Genomic DNA, 18,341 nt, shown 5'->3' with positions numbered 1-18,341 from the left:
GGGAGGAGGAAGGAATTGCAGGAGGGATTGTAAAAGACATGCAGCAGCTCCAGAGAGAAAATCTGAATACCTTGGATGGCATTTAAATTGATGCTGTGTCTTTACTGCCTTTTTAGTTTGTACCAGCCATGTGATCTGCTTGAGTGTCTCCAACTAATCTGCATGGGGAGCTGGGAATGGCAAATTGAGCTGTCAGTCTTGGGCCCTTCCTCCCATCCTCCTGCTTAGAGTCAACATCAGCTGCACCTTGTTTTCAAATCTGCCTATTCTCTTGAGCTAGTTTGTTAGATTTCAAAGCAAGTGGAATGCCGTCTTAAGAAGCTGTTCCTATTAGTTCTCCATCAAGAGAAAATAGGCTCTCAAGACTACCGTTGGTAAGTCTCAGTAGAACAGTTGTTTTCATAAACATTCCCAGATTTGTATAGTTTTGGATTTTCTTTTCTGGGGTTGTGAAAAGCAAAAGGTAAATTTTGTCTAGAATCTATCAACACTACATGCCAGGGGTTATTGCTGTGGATAATTAGCTATGAATTAAACAAGTCTGAAAACGACTATGTAGCTATGTTTGTGTAACACATTATGTGACCATTGTGCAATGTATTAGGCTTTAGTCTTTTTGGGGGTGGAGGGAAATCAGTCATATTTAAATATTGGTGGAATGCACATTTCCCCCCAGTGTGACGCTTATGCTGTCATAACCACCAGGATTTGGGTGTGTTATTTATTGGAGCCATTTCTTTTGTCACTGTCCTGCTCCCCTAAACCAGGGCTTCTATCAACTTCTTCTGAGAGGCTCAGCTGCTGAGTTGCTCCTCTGGAGGAGGAATCTTTTTCATGCAGGATAATTAGATTGGCTTTTACATTTCATGCATCCCTAATAATTGGAGCATAACATTTACACTTGCAGGAATGTACATGATGAAGGAGGGGAAAGCTTTCTTCAGCTTTTTATAGCTTTGTTGTTACAAATTACTATGTCAAACATTATAGGTCACCAGTGTCACTTGAGATCACTTGATGCAAACCAATTGTCTTTTATCAACAGAACTGAATTTGAACTTATGTGATTAGCCCTGGCATTTATGAAGTTTGTCTGACCATGTGCAGAGTTCATTCTTTTCATCAGCAGAGACCTTTTCCATGCAAAGTGTGTGCTCTACCACTAAGCTATGGCCCTACCCATAATGCAGGCAGTTCATAATGGAGGCCTGACTTAGAGATTAAAAAGTCTGGTGAAAACTCTGGAATCTTTGCAGCCATCTGTCCTCAGAGTGATTTTCTCCCAACTAGTCTAGCATCAGATCTGAAATCTCCTTGGGGGAGCCTTTCTGCAGAGTGCTAATAAGCCATAGGTGGCATTAACATGTGTGTGGATAACACATGGATCTGCCATCAACACATTTAGTGTGGACCTCCATGTAAAGCAGCGTTTACATGTTCAGTTCTCATTGCAGAAGGCTCCTCCTCAAGAAGCCATCACGTTCGTTATTGTTGTTGCTTTATATTGCCTGGAAATCGTAATCCTGAAATCAGCACTCCAGTTTATTCCTCCATCATTATGGTTTGTGTAGTATGGGAGCAAGGGTATTGATTTCTCACCTGAGTGCAGAGAGCTTGTGCATGGGATTGACAAAGGCATGTTAACAGGGTGGTGGAGTTAGATTCATTTCATACCTTGATTGCATTGCCAGCATACCAATGTAAGTAGGTCTGTGCTAGTATGAAACACCCTGGGCACCTCTCATATCATAGGCAATTCATTCCACTGTTTATACTGTAGCCAGGCACATGTGCAGTCTTTGGTAGCCTAAATTAAGAACCACTTCACAAGTTACAACTGGTTGGAACAGGGTCTGTATCTAACGCAGTATTCCTGCACAGACTATGATGTGTCATATCACTTGGATGCAGGAGTGGGGAATCTCAAGACTGGGGGCTGAATGCACCTCACCAGGCTTCTCTATCTGGCCTTTGGAACAATCCCCAAGCCGCTACCCACCTTCCTAGGCCATACTCCTCAATGGCCCTGATTTGTACCCCAGTTGTTATTGTCTGACTAGAATAAACCTTTGTGCCTTCAGTGGTAAAGGCAAACCATTGGAGAGTTACAGCTCCTGTTGTGGCAGTAGAGACCAATACAGGAGAAACAGATTTTATGGCAGGGATGGCAGATGAAGGCATCCAGTTTTGCTGTTACAGATGCACCATGGTGTTTCTTCTCTCTCTGTGCTCCTCCCAACGGTCATTTCTCTTCTGGTCATTCCTGTGGATACATGGCCTGCCTGTCTGTCTCCAGGCACTGCGATTGTTTGCAAGGGATTCCCACATGGTGGGGTTAATGTTGCAAGCCTTCACAGAAATCTTTAAATCACAGAGTAGGTCTTCCAGTGGGCCTGGTGCCTGAAGCCAGCTCCCCATAAAGCACATCCTTGGGCATCCTGCCATCTTCCATTCTGTGGACATGATGAAGCCAGTATAGATGTCACAGACAGGAGTGTGAACATATTGGGAATGTGGACTTGGATATCGTTATGTACTAAGCTTGGATCCTAGAACAATAGGCAAGTAGGATCCTAGGATGCAACAAATGATTGGCTTGCAGGAAAAGACCAATCAGGCTCCAGGAGGAAGTTAATCAGCCTATTAGGCTGGTAGGATTGTAGAATGCAACAACTGATTGGCCTGCAGGAAAAGACCAATCAGGCTCCAGGAGCAAAGCAGAATCAGCCAATCAGATGGGACTCATTGTGTAAATAATGTATGTAAAGGCCTGAGGTTTGGGGGGCAATTCAATCACTGTTTTACAAGCTGCAATAAAGAGCATGAAATCACTACAGGACTCAGAGCATATTTCAGAAGAGCACATCTTTGTTTGAGTCTCTATCTTGCTGTATGAAGCCCAAAGTTTTCCTGATGCAGGGCATACGGAAGATGTTGAGATGTCACTCCTGGCGGGTGTAAATTGCCCACAACTCACTTCCATAAAGCAGTATGCTCAACACACAAGCCTGGTAGTCCTTCATCTTGGTATTGGTCATTAGCTTCACATTCTCCCATACCCTTTTGGAGAGGCGAGCCATTGCCGTAGCTGCCTTAGCAATACACTTGTCAAGTTCAGGGTCAATTGAAAGGTTGCTAGTTATGGTGGAGTCCAGGTAGACAAAATCGTCTACCACCACAAATGTGTGGCCACTAATGCTGATGCATTGTGTGTTGGTCCTGACCCAGGACGTTGGTCTTTGTCAGGCTGGTGGTAAAGCTGAACTTCCTGCAAGCTTGGGCAAAATGGTTGATGAGTCTCTGCAGAGCTTCCTTGGAATGTACTGTCAAGGCTGCGCATCTGCAAAAAACATCTCATGGATAAGGAACTGCCACACTTTCGTCCTGGCATGGAGACGTGCTAGGCGTTGGGGCGAGAAAACAGCCCTGATTCACACTGTGAAATGAACCCTTGAACTCCAATAATACTTCTTGCATGTCTGGATGGAGGTTAAAGGTAAAGGTAAAGGTACCCCTGCCCATACGGGCCAGTCTTGACAGACTCTAGGGTTGTGCGCCCATCTCACTTAAGAGGCCAGGGGCCAGCACTGTCCGGACACACTTCCGGGTCACGTGGCCAGCGTGACAAGCTGCATCTGGCGAGCCAGCGCAGCACACGGAACGCCGTTTACCTTTCCGCTGGTAAGCGGTCCCTATTTATCTACTTGCACCCGGGGGTGCTTTCGAACTGCTAGGTTGGCAGGTGCTGGGACCAAGCGACGGGAGCGCACCCCGCCGCGGGGATTCGAACCGCCGACCTTTCGATCGGCAAGTCCTAGGCGCTGAGGCTTTTACCCACAGCGCCACCCACGTCCCTGGAGGATGGAGGTTAGAGAGGGTCTATATAGAAATTACAAAGGTTAAAATTGCATTAATTGCCTCTCCCACTTTTGCCCTTGGCCCCACCCACTACTGGCCCTTGGAAAGTTGCCCAGAAATTAATGTGGCCCTCAGGCTGGAAAATGTTCCCCAACCTTGCTTTAGGGGATTTCCCTAATTTTAGAAAGAGAAATATATCAATGGGTATTATCCATGATAGTTAAATGAAACCTCTATGTTCAGAGATAGATTATCTCTAAGATGCAGATGCAAGGGATTTGTCAAAAGCATTTGCTGGATTCTGTTGAAAGGTAAAAGAAAAAGAAAAAAAGGTAAAGGTAAAGTAGGATTCTGTTGAAAATGCAATGCTGGACTACATGGATCCTTGTTTTGATGGTCTCAAGATGATAAACGAAAAGTAATTTCGGTGAAGGTTAATTGTCAATAAATTAACTGTTCAATTAGGTAGGTGCCAAGGGATGTGAATCACACCCTAGGGCAGGCCTAGCCAACATGATGACCTCCAGATGTTGTCAGACTCCAACTCCCATCAGCCCCAGCCAGCATAACCAGTGATTGGGGCTGATGGGAGCTGGAGTCCAGCAGTGTCTGGAGTGCACCAAGTTGACTACCCTATACTTGGACTATAATCCTAACCATATTCACTGAATGTCCACTGACATCAGCAGGCTAATGAGCCCAGTCTGGCCCAGCACAGGTCCCACTTGGGCCTGTGAGGCAGTTTTCCTCAAACCATGCCCACCTGACATCATAGAGATGAAACTGGATTGGCTGCACATGAGCTGGTGAGAGGTGACTTCAAGCCTTCATCTGATGTCAAAATGATGTGAGGTGACTGACAGGTGGGTTGCCAAAGTTGGCCCTCAGGGGTGGGAAAAGATATGGATACAGCCCACTGAGCCAAAAAAAAAGTTCCCCAATCCTGGGGGAGGAGATAACTCAAGCTCAGACCTGTGATTGGGCTCAAGCTCTGCACGGAAACTAATTTACATTAAGTTGCCCAGTATGTAATTTCTCATCTTATGTTTACTGTTCATTGAGCCCAATAAGTCATTATTTGAAGTACTGCATTAAAATCCATTAAGTACCTCTTAAGCCTCTGCAGCTACATTTTAAAATTGATGAGATCTTTTCTTGCAGACATTCCAGGACCTTAAGTGGTTAGAGAAATACTGATTTACAGTGTCAGTACATTAATGGGCAGGCAACCTTGTATGTCCGTATTCTCTTATGACCTGAATAGCCTTGTTTAACCTAAATCTGAAGCCTAGTTACAGCCCTCCGGTAGTCATTTTAGGTGATGTCAACTCCCCAATCTAGTCCACAGTGGTAGGTTAGGAATTCTTTGGGTGTATCGGCCGCTTCATCTAGCTTTGGGCATGTGAGAGGAAAAATTACAGGTTAGTTAAGGCATTCAAAAAGGAAAGAAATGCAGCATAATTGGATCAGGTCATTATGATCAGTCGCACTGAAACCAGCTGAACGGCATTCTGGGAAGTTGGGCTGTGTTGCAAATTCCAGGAGAAGAAACAGGAGGGGCAGTGAGAGCTGTAAACGTGTTCTGCGCAGAGCTTTGGTTTTGAAATGACAGAAGCATTTTTTTTAGATTCAACTGAGGCAGCAGATGTTTAGTTGCTACTGCATCTAGGGAAAGCAAAACACAGCTTAGCCTTTTCTCGCTTGAGTCAGCATAATAAACTCAAGTTGCATTGGGGAAAAAGAGCTGCAAGGTTGGTACATTTAAGAGGAATGGTATATTTAGAGGTGGATCTAGAGTACTGTACTTGTAGTGACAAGGCATTTGCAGCCACTACAGGTTTTATGGAATGTGAGTGTGGTTTTTCTGAGCTGTGGTACGTGCAGGTCTGTCTCTCTGTCTTGTCTCCTCCTTACGTGGCAGATTGTCTCATTTGCAGTTAATTAGTACTGCAGTGCAAAGAAAACATTATGGCTAACCTATATTCCAGGTTTTTAACATTTTGTATTGTCCAGGTGGCTTGCAATAAACACTTTAAAAACAACAACAAAGCACAAATAATTCTTTTAAAAACGATAAAAGAGTGAGAGACAATTTTGCTTGCATACCAAATGTGTGTGGTCTGGCATGAAGACAAAGTGATGGGGAAAGCTTCACTAGTTGGATGTCTGTGGCTGTTTACGCACTCCTGTTTACTCTGCATCCAATGCGTGTCCCACCACTGGCTTGTAAAGCAGTATATACATGACTTTACCACAATCTATATCTGTCTTTTATCTGTCCTGTTGTTTCTTATGAAATACTGTGTTTTCATGCATTTCCCCCAAACCAGCTTTGATAAAAATTTTAGATAAAAAACAAGCAAGCTGCATTGTAAGCTAGTAATGTGTGCACAGCCTCTGTCTTAGGCTGTTGTTAAAACCATACAAGAAGGGACAAAATAAGTCAGTGACCCTGTTTTAAAGGTTTAAGGCTGCATACAATCCTATAGCCACTGAACCTGGGTGCTGGCCTCCTTGAGCTCCGTGGGACTTACTTAGAATCATAGAATCATAGAATCATAGAATCATAGAGTTGGAAGAGACCACAAGGGCCATCGAGTCCAACCCCCTGCCAAGCAGGAAACACCATCAGAGCACTCCTGACATATGGTTGTCAAGCCTCTGCTTAAAGACCTCCAAAGAAGGAGACTCCACCACACTCCTTGGCAGCAAATTCCACTGTCGAACAGCTCTTACTGTCAGGAAGTTCTTCCTAATGTTTAGGTGGAATCTTCTTTCTTGTAGTTTGGATCCATTGCTCCGTGTCCGCTTCTCTGGAGCAGCAGAAAACAGCCTTTCTCCCTCCTCTATGTGACATCCTTTTATATATTTGAACATGGCTATCATATCACCCCTTAACCTCCTCTTCTCCAGGCTAAACATGCCCAGCTCCCTTAGCCGTTCCTCATAAGGCATCATTTCCAGGCCTTTGACCATTTTGGTTGCCCTCCTCTGGACACGTTCCAGTTTGTCAGTGTCCTTCTTGAACTGTGGTGCCCAGAACTGGACACAGTACTCCAGGTGAGGTCTGACCAGAGCAGAATACAGTGGCACTATTACTTCCCTTGATCTAGATGCTATACTCCTATTGATGAGGCCCAGAATTGCATTGGCTTTTTTAGCTGCCGCGTCACACTGTTGGCTCATGTCAAGTTTGTGGTCAACCAAGTTTGTGGTCAACCAAGTAAACAACCACAGGATTATGCTTTAAATGAAATTTAAAAACCCTGCCCATCACTTACTGTGCAAATTAGGTGCAATCATTAGCATATCTAATTTTAGAATTGGAAGGTATCCCATCATCATTCAAGTTCTAAGCCTTATTCTTAAGGCAAGACTCTGCGCTTTGTAAACTTTTGAGGCACAGGTATAGGCTTTTCTAAGTAAGTTAAATAAGTACCCTCCCTCAAATCAAATATACTAACATTCTCTACAGCCTCCTACTTCACACAATCAAGAGGAGAAGTGTTATATCACCTGCTAATGTCTGTAGTAGATCAAGTCACAATGGCAGTTGCACAACTGGCAACCCTACCACAACCCCAGTTTTTGCATCATCCCACCTCACCCTGCCCCATATTGGTGATTTCATGTTCCATCCAATCGTATCTTGTTAGTTGTTCATTGCTCTGTTGATGTAAGGATAGTGCAATCATGATTATAAATAAATAGGTGACTGCATTCCAGTACTAGGAGCAGGGAGCATGTAGTAGCACAAACCTTTGCTTTTGAAAAGATTCATGAAGTCAGTTGCTGGATCTCCAAAACAAAGCATCTTTGATGGTGATTGTCAAAGAAAATATCTTGTTTCTTGGGGACAGGACCCAGTAAGGGCTAAACCACTCCTAAACGTGTCTCAATTTCCAGAAGGACAACTGTGTTAGTGTTGCAGCAAAAACAGCAAAAAGAGTCTCGTAGCACCTTGTAGCAAATGTAAACATGTTTTCATGTAACATATAATTTGGGCCTGGGAAAGAGGAGGAAAGGGAATGCAGTAAGGAGAGGCCTTGTTTGCATGGCACATTCAACTATTGCTGAAAACAAGCAATGGTTTAGTGTGAATGTGCAGCATTCGGATGCATGTTCCTGAAAAGTTCTGCTGGTGCTCCCCCCAGCTTTTACTGCTGCTACACCACCAGGGAGCAAGCCAGAGTCTGACTTGTCATGATAACAACTGAACCTGTGCTTGGGGTTTATTTCTCTCTAAACAAACCTTGAGTAATAAGCTAAGAACAAACCTTGGTTATTGCTCAAGGTCTTTTGAGGGGGGAGAAACAAACCACAGGCCTGGGTTTGGAAATCAAGTCAAGCCACGCTTGTTTCTTGGGCGGAAGTAGGGGAGGGAGCAGAGTGAGAACTTTTCAGCAGCATGAAGAAGCAGGCTGCATGTTCACACAAAACCATGTTTGTACCTGTGGTTTAATGTGCCATGTGAACAAGGCCTTTGCTTATTCCACTCACTTTCCTCTGCTTTCTCACGTCCAGGTTATGTGTTGCATACAAACATGTTTACATTTGTCTGTCTTCTGTTAATCTACCAATGGTTTAGTGTGCTGTTTCCACTGGGTCAAAGTTGGGTCAAGAAATGGCGAGGGTCAAACTAGATGTGGTCTTCTGCACACCACAAATAGCTGGGGGTGGGTGGAATATTGGGTATTGTGCTCTGGTCCATTTCACCAATCTAAATCCATTTCTTTCCTATCCTGAAGATGCTGTTTCCCCTGTAGAGCAGGTAGCACCTTCAGGGACCAGTGATGGAAAGGCCTTCACATGGCACCAGAACCAAGGCCCAGTTTGGGCTTTGTTTTTTCAATGCAGAAAATCCAATCACGGATCTCCTGCCTTGTCTCGTTGGACCCTGCTGCTGATTTTAACCCTTCTTCCAAACATTGCCTAAAGAGATGAGATGATAATGGTCAAAGAAAAGGCTTTGCAGAAGAAGTAGGTTTTAAAACAAGGAGAAGAAGCCTGATGGCTAAGTTGCTGCAACTGCCTAGGGAGAAGCATGGCAGAAGGTGTGAATGAGCGAGCCAGTGGAGGAGAGATCAGAAAAGGGCTGACATAGAGAAATGAGTAGGAGCAAACTATAGAAAAATAGGAGGAGAGCCTTTATACAGTACTAAAGGTCAAGCCATGTGGATGATGACAGATGTGGACCTGCCCCTATCACATGTAACGCAGGGTGGGGTAGAGTGTGATTTAAACCAGAAAAGGTGTGTGTGTGTGTGTGTGTGTGTTTTGCTGAACCTTCTCTCACCCCCCCCCCCCCCCCCGCATGCAGTCAGTTCCCCTTCTGTAAGCTTTCTCAGAGCTGGGCTCTGGAGGTGAGCCTGGTTGAAAGAAAAACAAGGAAGGGTTAGTACCTCCCAGAACCTGTGCAGTCCTTTTGCACTTTAAATCAACAGGTGTGTGGCCACCTGTCATGGATGCTTTAATTGAGATTCCTGCATTGCAGGGGTTGGACTAGATGTCCCTCCAGTCCCTGCTATCTCTACAGTTCTATGATTCTATGAGATCACACCTTTCACTCTTTCCTGCTTTGTGTGTGAATGGAGCAGAACCATATTTGAGTACATGGGCCTACTGCTGTCCTGTGTGCTCAGGTGCACTTTTATCAAAGACCCAAGCAACAATCACATCATACATTTAAAACACTATGCTGCTACTTTGAACAGTCATAGTAAGAGCCGTTTGACAGGGGAACAGACTCCCAAGAGAGGGGATGGACCCTCCTTCCTAGCAGTGGTTGGATGGCCATCTGCCATGTATGATATAGCTGAGATTCCAGCAGTGTAGGGAGTTGACTAGATCAAGGATGTTGAGGGGCCAGAGATCTACTAGGAACACCCAGCGATCTACCTGTTGGACATGCCTGGACTAGATGACTGTCTTTGAGGTTTTTCTCTTCTTCGTTTGTTTTTGCCAGTATAAAACTTGCAGTGCTTGGGGGTAATGGCAAACAAGACAATTATTTTTAGACACCATGTGAAATGTGCTCATGAGCTGGGCGAATGGCAGTTCTGTTATCATTTATCTCCTTCAGAAATAGTGATTAGTCATATACAGTCTGCAGGTATCAAAATTTGTTTACACTTGTTTTCAGATGCAAAGTTGATTAGTCTAACATTGTGCTATGTGCAATTATTTTCAGATGGGTTACAGAGGAAGCTTTTGTATGTATGTTTCAGATGAAATGGTGAGATTACATATGTAAACTGACTTCATTACGAGCTATTGGGATTGCTCACCGGTGGCTGTTGCTTTCAGATGCAATACCAAGATAACTCACTCTGAAGCATATTTCACATAACTAAAATACTGTGTGAAGATCTGCTGGGTTTCAACCTGAGGATGAATAAAATACATGCTCTGCTTTGGGTGGAGAACATATTAAAAACACCTGAAGATGTGAAGGTATTTTCAGTAAAATCACTGTTTTTGTTATACCCCCCTCCTACAATTTTTGAAAACAACACACCTGAGATATTTATTCATTTTTGCCTATGACAAGTGTCATTATTAGAAGAATATTTCAGAACAGCTTTAGCTATGATAAATGACTAGTATTTCTCTGAGTTAATATCTTCCCATGGTAAGCATGTACTATAAGTGAAGCCAGCTGTAACCATGGCCTTATGATTTCATTGGCTGAGGCAAGATTATTACATCACAAGACTTTTTTGCCAGTGCCATTCAGGGTAGAGATGATTGAATCTGAGAGTAACAGTTCTAATCCCTTCTCTACCAAGATCATTGGATAGTCCTCCTGGTGCAAGTTATTATTCTCAAGCCACAGCTTCCCATTTGTAAAATGGGAATAACAGTGCTGGTTGTTGGAAAGATAAATTGCACAATATGGTAATATGAGAGGTTGTAAGAATAATATCTTTGCATTTTTAACCTGGTAAAATAAATTGCAACCAGGCATTTCAGAGGAAGATGGTGCCTGAGAATGATGCATGCAGTTGAAATGAAGCTGAGTTGTGATCAATCAGATTCCATTCATTTTCTTCCTGTTGTATAAAGTATGTTCCAGATGATTATGGCCATAGCCACATTAACAAGGTAGCTGATAGAGCCAGCTGCCCAGGGGTTCCATCACTGCATTGCACCTCTGCTTTAATTTCTTCAACATCAGTGAGTTTCTAGCCCTCAGGGTTGTGCAAAAAAAGGTTTCAAAAGTGTGAGCTGTGTCTACTAAAGTCTCAGACAGCCTCAGCCTTTGATCCTCTTCAACACAGATGCTTGGCGTTCTCCCATATATTATCCCCCCCCCCCCCGCCTGACTTGCCCTTATCCGTATCCACATTTTTAAACCAATAGAGTACATAAAACTCTGAGCTGGATTTTGGAAATTTGGTTGCATGTATGCTTTTAATGTAAAGTTAGAGGTCATTATATCTGGGGAGAACCCTTCCTTCAATTACTGTCCCGTTGCCTCCACATGAATATTATTTATGCATCTTTACTCACAAGTAAGTCCCACAGAACTCAAATAAATGTGCGCAGGATTAGAAGGCTAATCAGATCAGTAAACATTTTTTTTTGCTTTTAACAAATCAATATCCTTTCAGAAAGAAATATTTTGCCTGCACTAAAGCCCTTGGAAATGAATTATTGTCCATTGTTTATACAGTGGTACCTCGGGTTACAGACGCTTCAGATTGCATACTCTTCAGGTTACAGGCTCCGCTAACCCAGAAATAGTACCTCGGGTTAAGAACTTTGCTTCAGGATGAGAACAGAAATTGTGTGGCGGCAGTACGGCGGCAGCGGGAGGCCCCATTAGCTAAAGTGGTACCTCAGGTTAAGAATGGTTTCATGTTAAGAACAGACCTCCAGAATGAATTAGGTTCTTAACCCGAGCTACCACTGTAGCTCCTTGCCACTCCTGCTTTCTTAGAGATGGGAAGGAATGCAAGAGCCTGCTGAATCGAGCCAAAGGCTTATCTAGTCCATCATCCTGTTCTCGCAGTGGCTGTGGGAAGCAGTTTCCTTTACACTAAAGTTGCTCCATCACCTTGATCACTTGCGTTGCCCTTGCCTGAACTCTGCAGTAGCCTTTTTGAGGTGAGGTGACTAAAACTGTACACAGAACTCCCAGGTTCTCTTGCATCACAGAGTTATGTAATGGTATTGTGATAGCAGCAGTTTTATATTAAATCCCTTTGCTAATTATCCCTTGCATGGAATTTGTCTTTTTCACACTGGGTCAACATCTTCACTGAGCTATTCGCTATGATGTTGACCGCAGGCCTGCAGCCTCTATGCACAATTACCTGAGAATAAGCCTCATTGAAGAGAGTGGGAATCGCATCTAGGCACATAATAAAAAACCTGCTACATCAGGCTAATAGCTCATCTGGTCCAGTATCACATAATTACTATGACCCCAAGGTCTTGTTCCTGGGCAGTTACCACCAGTTCAGATTCCATGAACATATACAGGCAACTCCCCACTTAAGGGGGGGGTACATTCCAGGGCCCCCCACATAAGTGAAACGTGCGTAAGTGGGTAGCATCCTTAGCTTCTCTTTGCAGAAACTGTTATTTAAGTTCACTGATCCTGAATTATTTTTTGTTGTTGCGAATGTGTTTGATCCAGAGAGCCAGGCTGTAGGGAGTGTTTATCTTTATATGTTTTAAGATGACACGATTGCCAGTATAGGTAGGTGTGTGCATCAGTGGGTTTGATGTGGAGACTGGTGACTATTTTGTTGCTTTCAGTGGTGAGGAGGACATTGAGGAAAGGGGTGCGTTAACTATCAAGGGTGCTGAGACTGCTTGCTTAGAGACTAGATTTTAGGTAAGAAGAAATTAGTGTATGTGACATATGATGCGAGGATTTGCGCCATGTTTTGTAAGTTTAAATCAATAAGCTCTACTAGATTTCGGGTGACACCTAAGAATGTTCAGATGAAGGAACATGCAATGTTGCTTTCCCCATTCGAAAAGAAAGAGAAATGAACTGGTGTGTTCATCTTTTGGAACAGCTGTTTTTTTGTCAGCATTTGTGGTTTTCATCCTATGCAATGCTGTTGACACATGGTGTGGGCCAGTTTTGTAACATTATTCCCGTGGAAAATGATACCATGCACAGAATGTGACATCATTGCTTTCCATGCCATTTGAGTGTATTTGGGAGTGATGGTGGCTTTTCACAGCCCCCAGAGTGACATCAACAGGATTTGCATCACCAGAAAATATTCCACGTTGCCCAGCATAAAAAATGTGCTTCTCTGATCTTTCCACACTGAGTTGTGTGACTTAGAAATCATTATAGTAAGCCATATGCAAAGAAGCCACTGCAAATGTTACAGCTGAATTCTGTAAATACGTATTATTAAATTTATTAAATGTATATACTGCTGCTCACCTCAAGATCACAGGGCAGTGTGCAACATAAAAACACAAAATAAGTAACATAATAACAAAAAACTAAAAGCACCCTCTGGCAGGACACATTTTGAAAGCCATAGATTGTTCAATCACCCAAAGGCCTGATTGGAGAGGAACATTTTTGCAGTTAGGCCAGGATTGGTGGCATATGCTCAAACCGTCTTGCCCTGGTGAGCAACCTGGCTGCTGAATTCTATATTCTGGGTATTAACTTTTGCCAAGAGCAAGGACTATGATCTATGGATGCCCACACATAAGTGCAAGTTGTTTTGCAAGGTTACATTTATAATCTTATATTGGAAGTGAGCCTATGACCTGACAAAACACCACCTATGTGTTTTATGACTGTCTGAAGATACCTTCAAACACACCTAAGAGAACAGTTAATTTTGGGTGAGGGGCATAGGAGAATAGAGGACAGGAGATTCCGGTATAACTTTTATGGATTCCCAGTGTGCACTCTGACTTCATAAATCTAAACACCTCAGTGGGTTGCAGGAATTCTAGCAAACAAATATGTAGACAACACAAGATTGAAGTTAGCACATCCTTGTACTTGATGATCCAAAACCTTGTAACTTCCAAAAGTTTTTGAAATGCAAGTAATTGTTTTGATCAATTGGCCTCCTACTCTAGAAGGGTTTTGTAAAAAATAAAATAAAATTAATAAACTGAGAGAGGCTGCACTGAAATCAGACTTCCAGAGGATAACCATGTTGGTCTTTGCAAAAAGAACAAAAATTATTGTGGCACCATATAAAGACTTAACAACTTAACAAGCTTTCATGGAATTCCATCCACTTTGTTGTGCTATAATAAACTCGTTAGTCTTTAAGGTGCTATGAGACTGTTCTCCTTTATCATAAGAAAATTCGAAGTTCTTTCAAAATATACACATACTTTTTTGTTTTAATGTAGGAAAGTGAGTGACCTGGCTCAGCAAAAAACAAATGTCTCTTATTTGAGGCAGTGACCTAACACATGCACTCACAAATTTTCTGTGTTTGTTGTGTTACTATGGCCTATGACAGAACACCAACATAGTTTCAGTTTGAAACTGATACATACCTTGATGAGGCCAAACATTCTCTTCCACCAGTCCAGACCAAAAACAATTCTGAGAGCGTATGTATGTATGTATTCTTACTGCCTTCATACTCTGTATTTCATCTGCTTAAATCTGCACAGAATCACCATATGTCCTCTGTGCATCCACTTACTGCTACATTTTTCAAAATACTATGGAGCATTTTTCGTTGTGTGGTAGCAGAAGCCCTCTTTGGGTGCTAGTGCAAGAAGAGTAGAGCTGTGGGGCTCAGCAGTTTAGCCCCTCTCTGTTGGGGCTGCATGGCCCTTCCTAGCCCCTCGCATGACTAAAAGTACACTTCTGCACTGGGGAGCATTGCCACTTTGTGGAGGCTCTCTGTGCGATTGAGATTCAGGATAGATACTGTCTTGGCTACCACAGTAGATGATTTATGCTGATCACTGGACAGCAGGTATTCAGTCCTGTTGGGTCTGCTAGACATCTCAGCAGCTTTCTGTACCATTGATCCTGGAATCCTTCTGGACAGCTAAGTTGTACTAAGGTTGGATGGCACTGTTTTATGCTGGTTTGGGACCTCCCCAGAGGGTAGGTTCCACAAGGTGGCAGTCCTTGGCTTTTGGCCTATGAAATCCAGAAAAGTTCCATCTTGTCCTCCATGCCCTTCAGCATCTACATGAAACCGCTGGGAGGCGTCATCCATGTGTTTGGTGTGTGCACATGTTTTTAATATGTGGATGACACCAAGCTCTGTTTTTCTTTTCTACCAGATTTCAGGGAGGGAGTGAAGACCCTGAATTGGTGTGTGGAGGCTGTGATGAGCTGGATGTGGGCTAAGAACAGCCATAGGCAAACTCGGCATGCCAAATGTTTTGGGACTACAACTCCCATCATCCCTGACCACTGGTCCTGTTAGCTAGGGATGATGGGAGTTGTAGTCCCAAAACATCTGGAGGGCCAAGTTTGCCTATGCCTGGCTAAGAAACTAAGACTTAATCCATACTAGACAGGTGCAGGAAAGTCCACATGAGGATAGGTACTTCTCCTATTCTGGATGGGTTAGCACTCCCTCTGGAAGATAGGTACACATGGTTTGAGGTTCCTCATCTCCTTACATCTGGATTCTCAGACGGGAGCTGTGGCCTGGAGCACTTTTGCACAGCTTTGGCTGGTGTACCAACTGTGGTCTTTCCTGGAGAAGGCAGATTCATCCACTTCCACACCTTTTGGACACATTCAGGTTGGACTATGATCTGCATGACACTGCTATGGAAGAGAGCTGGAAAAACTACAAGTGGTGCTTAATGCTGCCATCGGGGTTCTTGAGGGGCAGTTCCTTGGGGCCTGTTACTTCTGGACCTGTCAAGCTGCATTGGGTCCAAACAGGGGAGGTGTGTCCCATTTCGTCACTTGGGGTCAAACAGGATGTGCTGCCCCACTCTGCTGTGGCGCCTGCTCCGCTGCTGGCGTTGACACTGATTTCTGGCAAGATCTCACTGAAATTTTGGGAGATCTCTCAAGCTGCATGAGATCTTGTGTGATTTGGATGAGATATCCTTGGAAATCAGCATCTAAAGTTCTGGCACTTCAGTCTCTTGCCTCATGCCATAGAATGGCATAGAATGGCTCCCAGTACAGGAAATATGTGGGCATTGTGTTTTATGATGCTGTAGATAAACAGTTACGATTACTGAACAGTTTGAGCTAGGTAACAGTGGTGAGTTACTTGTACTGTACCGCTTCCCCTACCACTGCCGTTAGGAAAATACTTCTCAGCTAGCAGGGTTGCTAGTATTTGATGCAGCCCACATTACAGTAGCACTTTGTCAACTGACAGGTGTCAAGATTAGCAATCTACAGTTATTAGTGACTTGTTGACCCTTCATATTTACTGTTCCATGCCACTTTTCAGCAAAAGCCTGGTTTGGCTTTGTTGCAAATTCTTCCCATAGTTCACAGTGCAAAACAAACATCTTAGCACTTTCCTTAATGAACTATACACTTCCTACAAAAACAAGTAACCAACATTTTAAACAGAAAGCAGGGCTTTAAAAAATGGCTTGCACATGTTTTCCATTTATAAAGAAAATAAATGATTTGTTTTTTATCTTAACCTTGATAAGCAGTTGATTGCATTGTTCAGGAGAAAAGCATGACACCAACATTGCTGTCTTTTGTTGGTTTCAATAGTGTAACTTGAAGAAAAATGTATCGCGGAATGAACTTGCATACATAAGCTGTTTTCTGCAGAAGTGTTTATTGCAGGGATGAGGAACCTGTGCCCCTTCAGATAATGTTGGACTACAACTCCCATCATCTCTGACCACTAGCCATGCTGGCTGGGACTGACACCTGGAGGCCACAGTTTCCACACCTCTGATTTGCTGCATTCCGTTTATATACCACATGCATACAAATGGGAGGGTTGTTGTCGCTACTGGTTTTTCTTCATGGAACTTGGGTGTGATTCCTCTTCCTCCCATACACACATGAGAGCTCTGGGGTGATTGACAAACAGGAGATCAGAAGTGTGTGCTGTGGTGGGAATAACCGTAGTGAAAATCTCCTTCCTTGGCTTTTCCTTCCACTCTCCCCTTTGGTGCCTGGTACAATCTCTCGATGCTGCCAGGCAAATTCTGCTCAGAATCTGCACTTTTGTCCCTACGGATGAGAGTGCATGGGCAGCTGTGCCAGGAGCAGGTCTAGCAGTAGGCAAGCTTGATCTAGATTGGGATCCAATGTCGATAAGTACTGATATCAAGCCAGGCTTTTCATGCCAGAATCTACGGTAGATCATAGGAACAGACGGTGTCCAAATGGCTTATAAAATAGGTAAAGTGATATGTGAAGTCCAAATTCCTGACTATGGGTGAATGGACAGACCATGGGTAGTAACCTATAGGCAGAAGAGGAATTGGAGAAGCTGTGGAAGTATGGGATCAAGCTGAAGGCAGGGCAGGGTATAGACGAGGTGACAAGAACTGGAAAAATGTGGTGGGGGTCCAAACAGAAACTGGTAGCAGGATAAGAGTTGGGATGGTGATAACAAGGACAGGAAATAATAAAAGGCCGCCCCTGGAAGGAACTTGCAGAAACAGTTCTCCTATTTACTAATCTTAGCTATACAAGGAAGGACAAACTTGTGGCCCTTTCTATCTGCGCTGGATACCAGATATTGATATATAACTTTATGAGGTAGTGAGGCTGCTTTATCTGAAGTTGAATCTTAAGTTTGGCATTGACTTCAACTTCAACAAGCTCTGGTGTGAGACCACGCCTTCTCCCTGCCCAACCCCATATACTTTGCTGTGTTATGTAATTACAAGCCTACCACCAAGATGTCGTCATTCTGAGAACCAATTTACCATAGATTATATATACGTTTCAGTTTAGTCTGCTTTAATTAGGTGAACATAAATCATGACCATTTGTGTTTAAAAATAAGCTCTCAACCATGTGCAATGACTTTCCCACAACTAATTAGAATGCATATTCTGGGTGAAGGTTAATATGCATCTGTTCCACAGTACACAAACATATAAAGGTCACAAGAAGTATTAATGTATTGCTGTGGGGGTATTGCCTAATTTCTGTGTGTGCTGCAGAACAGCATACCATGTTGATGGAATATTGTGTTACTACCTCTCATCACTAACTAACCAAATCAGTTTTCACCTGTGTGGGTTTGGCTCTACCTCTTCTCTGGCCTGGTTTGCATGTAATGCTAAGCTATGGCTTGTTTAACCATCCACAGATTGTCCCATAGAAATAATTTAAAACAAGCCATGGCTTATTTATCCAGAGCTTGGTCTGTTCTGCTCCTAGCTTCATGCTTCTTGCTTTGGCAAGCATGTGACGTGTAGGATGGCCAAACAAACCATGGTTACGGAAAGGTGTTTGGTTCTCACAAAACACCAAGCCATTGTTAAAACAAACTATGGTTCATAAGCAAATAACAAACCATAGCTTGAGAGCATGGTTTCTTCACAGTATGCTAACC

At 43.4% G+C, this 18,341-nt stretch overlaps 1 protein-coding gene across 3 annotated transcripts in view; it reads left to right on the top strand.

Moving 5' to 3' along the window:
* Window positions 1-236: 236 nt before the first annotated feature.
* RAF1 (Raf-1 proto-oncogene, serine/threonine kinase) overlaps window positions 237-18,341 on the top strand; it is a 69,684-nt gene continuing 51,579 nt past the window's right edge. For 2 of the 3 annotated variants that reach the window (XM_028718929.2, XM_028718924.2), the window contains exon 1: window positions 237-374. The gene's annotated coding sequence lies outside the window, so the exon portion shown is untranslated. The remainder of the gene's footprint in view (window positions 375-18,341) is intronic. The other variant, XM_077924840.1, reaches the window with a different exon arrangement.

This window comes from Podarcis muralis, chromosome 2, assembly GCF_964188315.1.
Source record: "Podarcis muralis chromosome 2, rPodMur119.hap1.1, whole genome shotgun sequence".
NCBI classification, from domain to species: Eukaryota; Metazoa; Chordata; class Lepidosauria; order Squamata; family Lacertidae; genus Podarcis; species Podarcis muralis.
The sequence above is the reverse complement of the archived record's forward strand: the minus strand, read 5'-3'. Positions and strand labels throughout refer to the sequence as shown.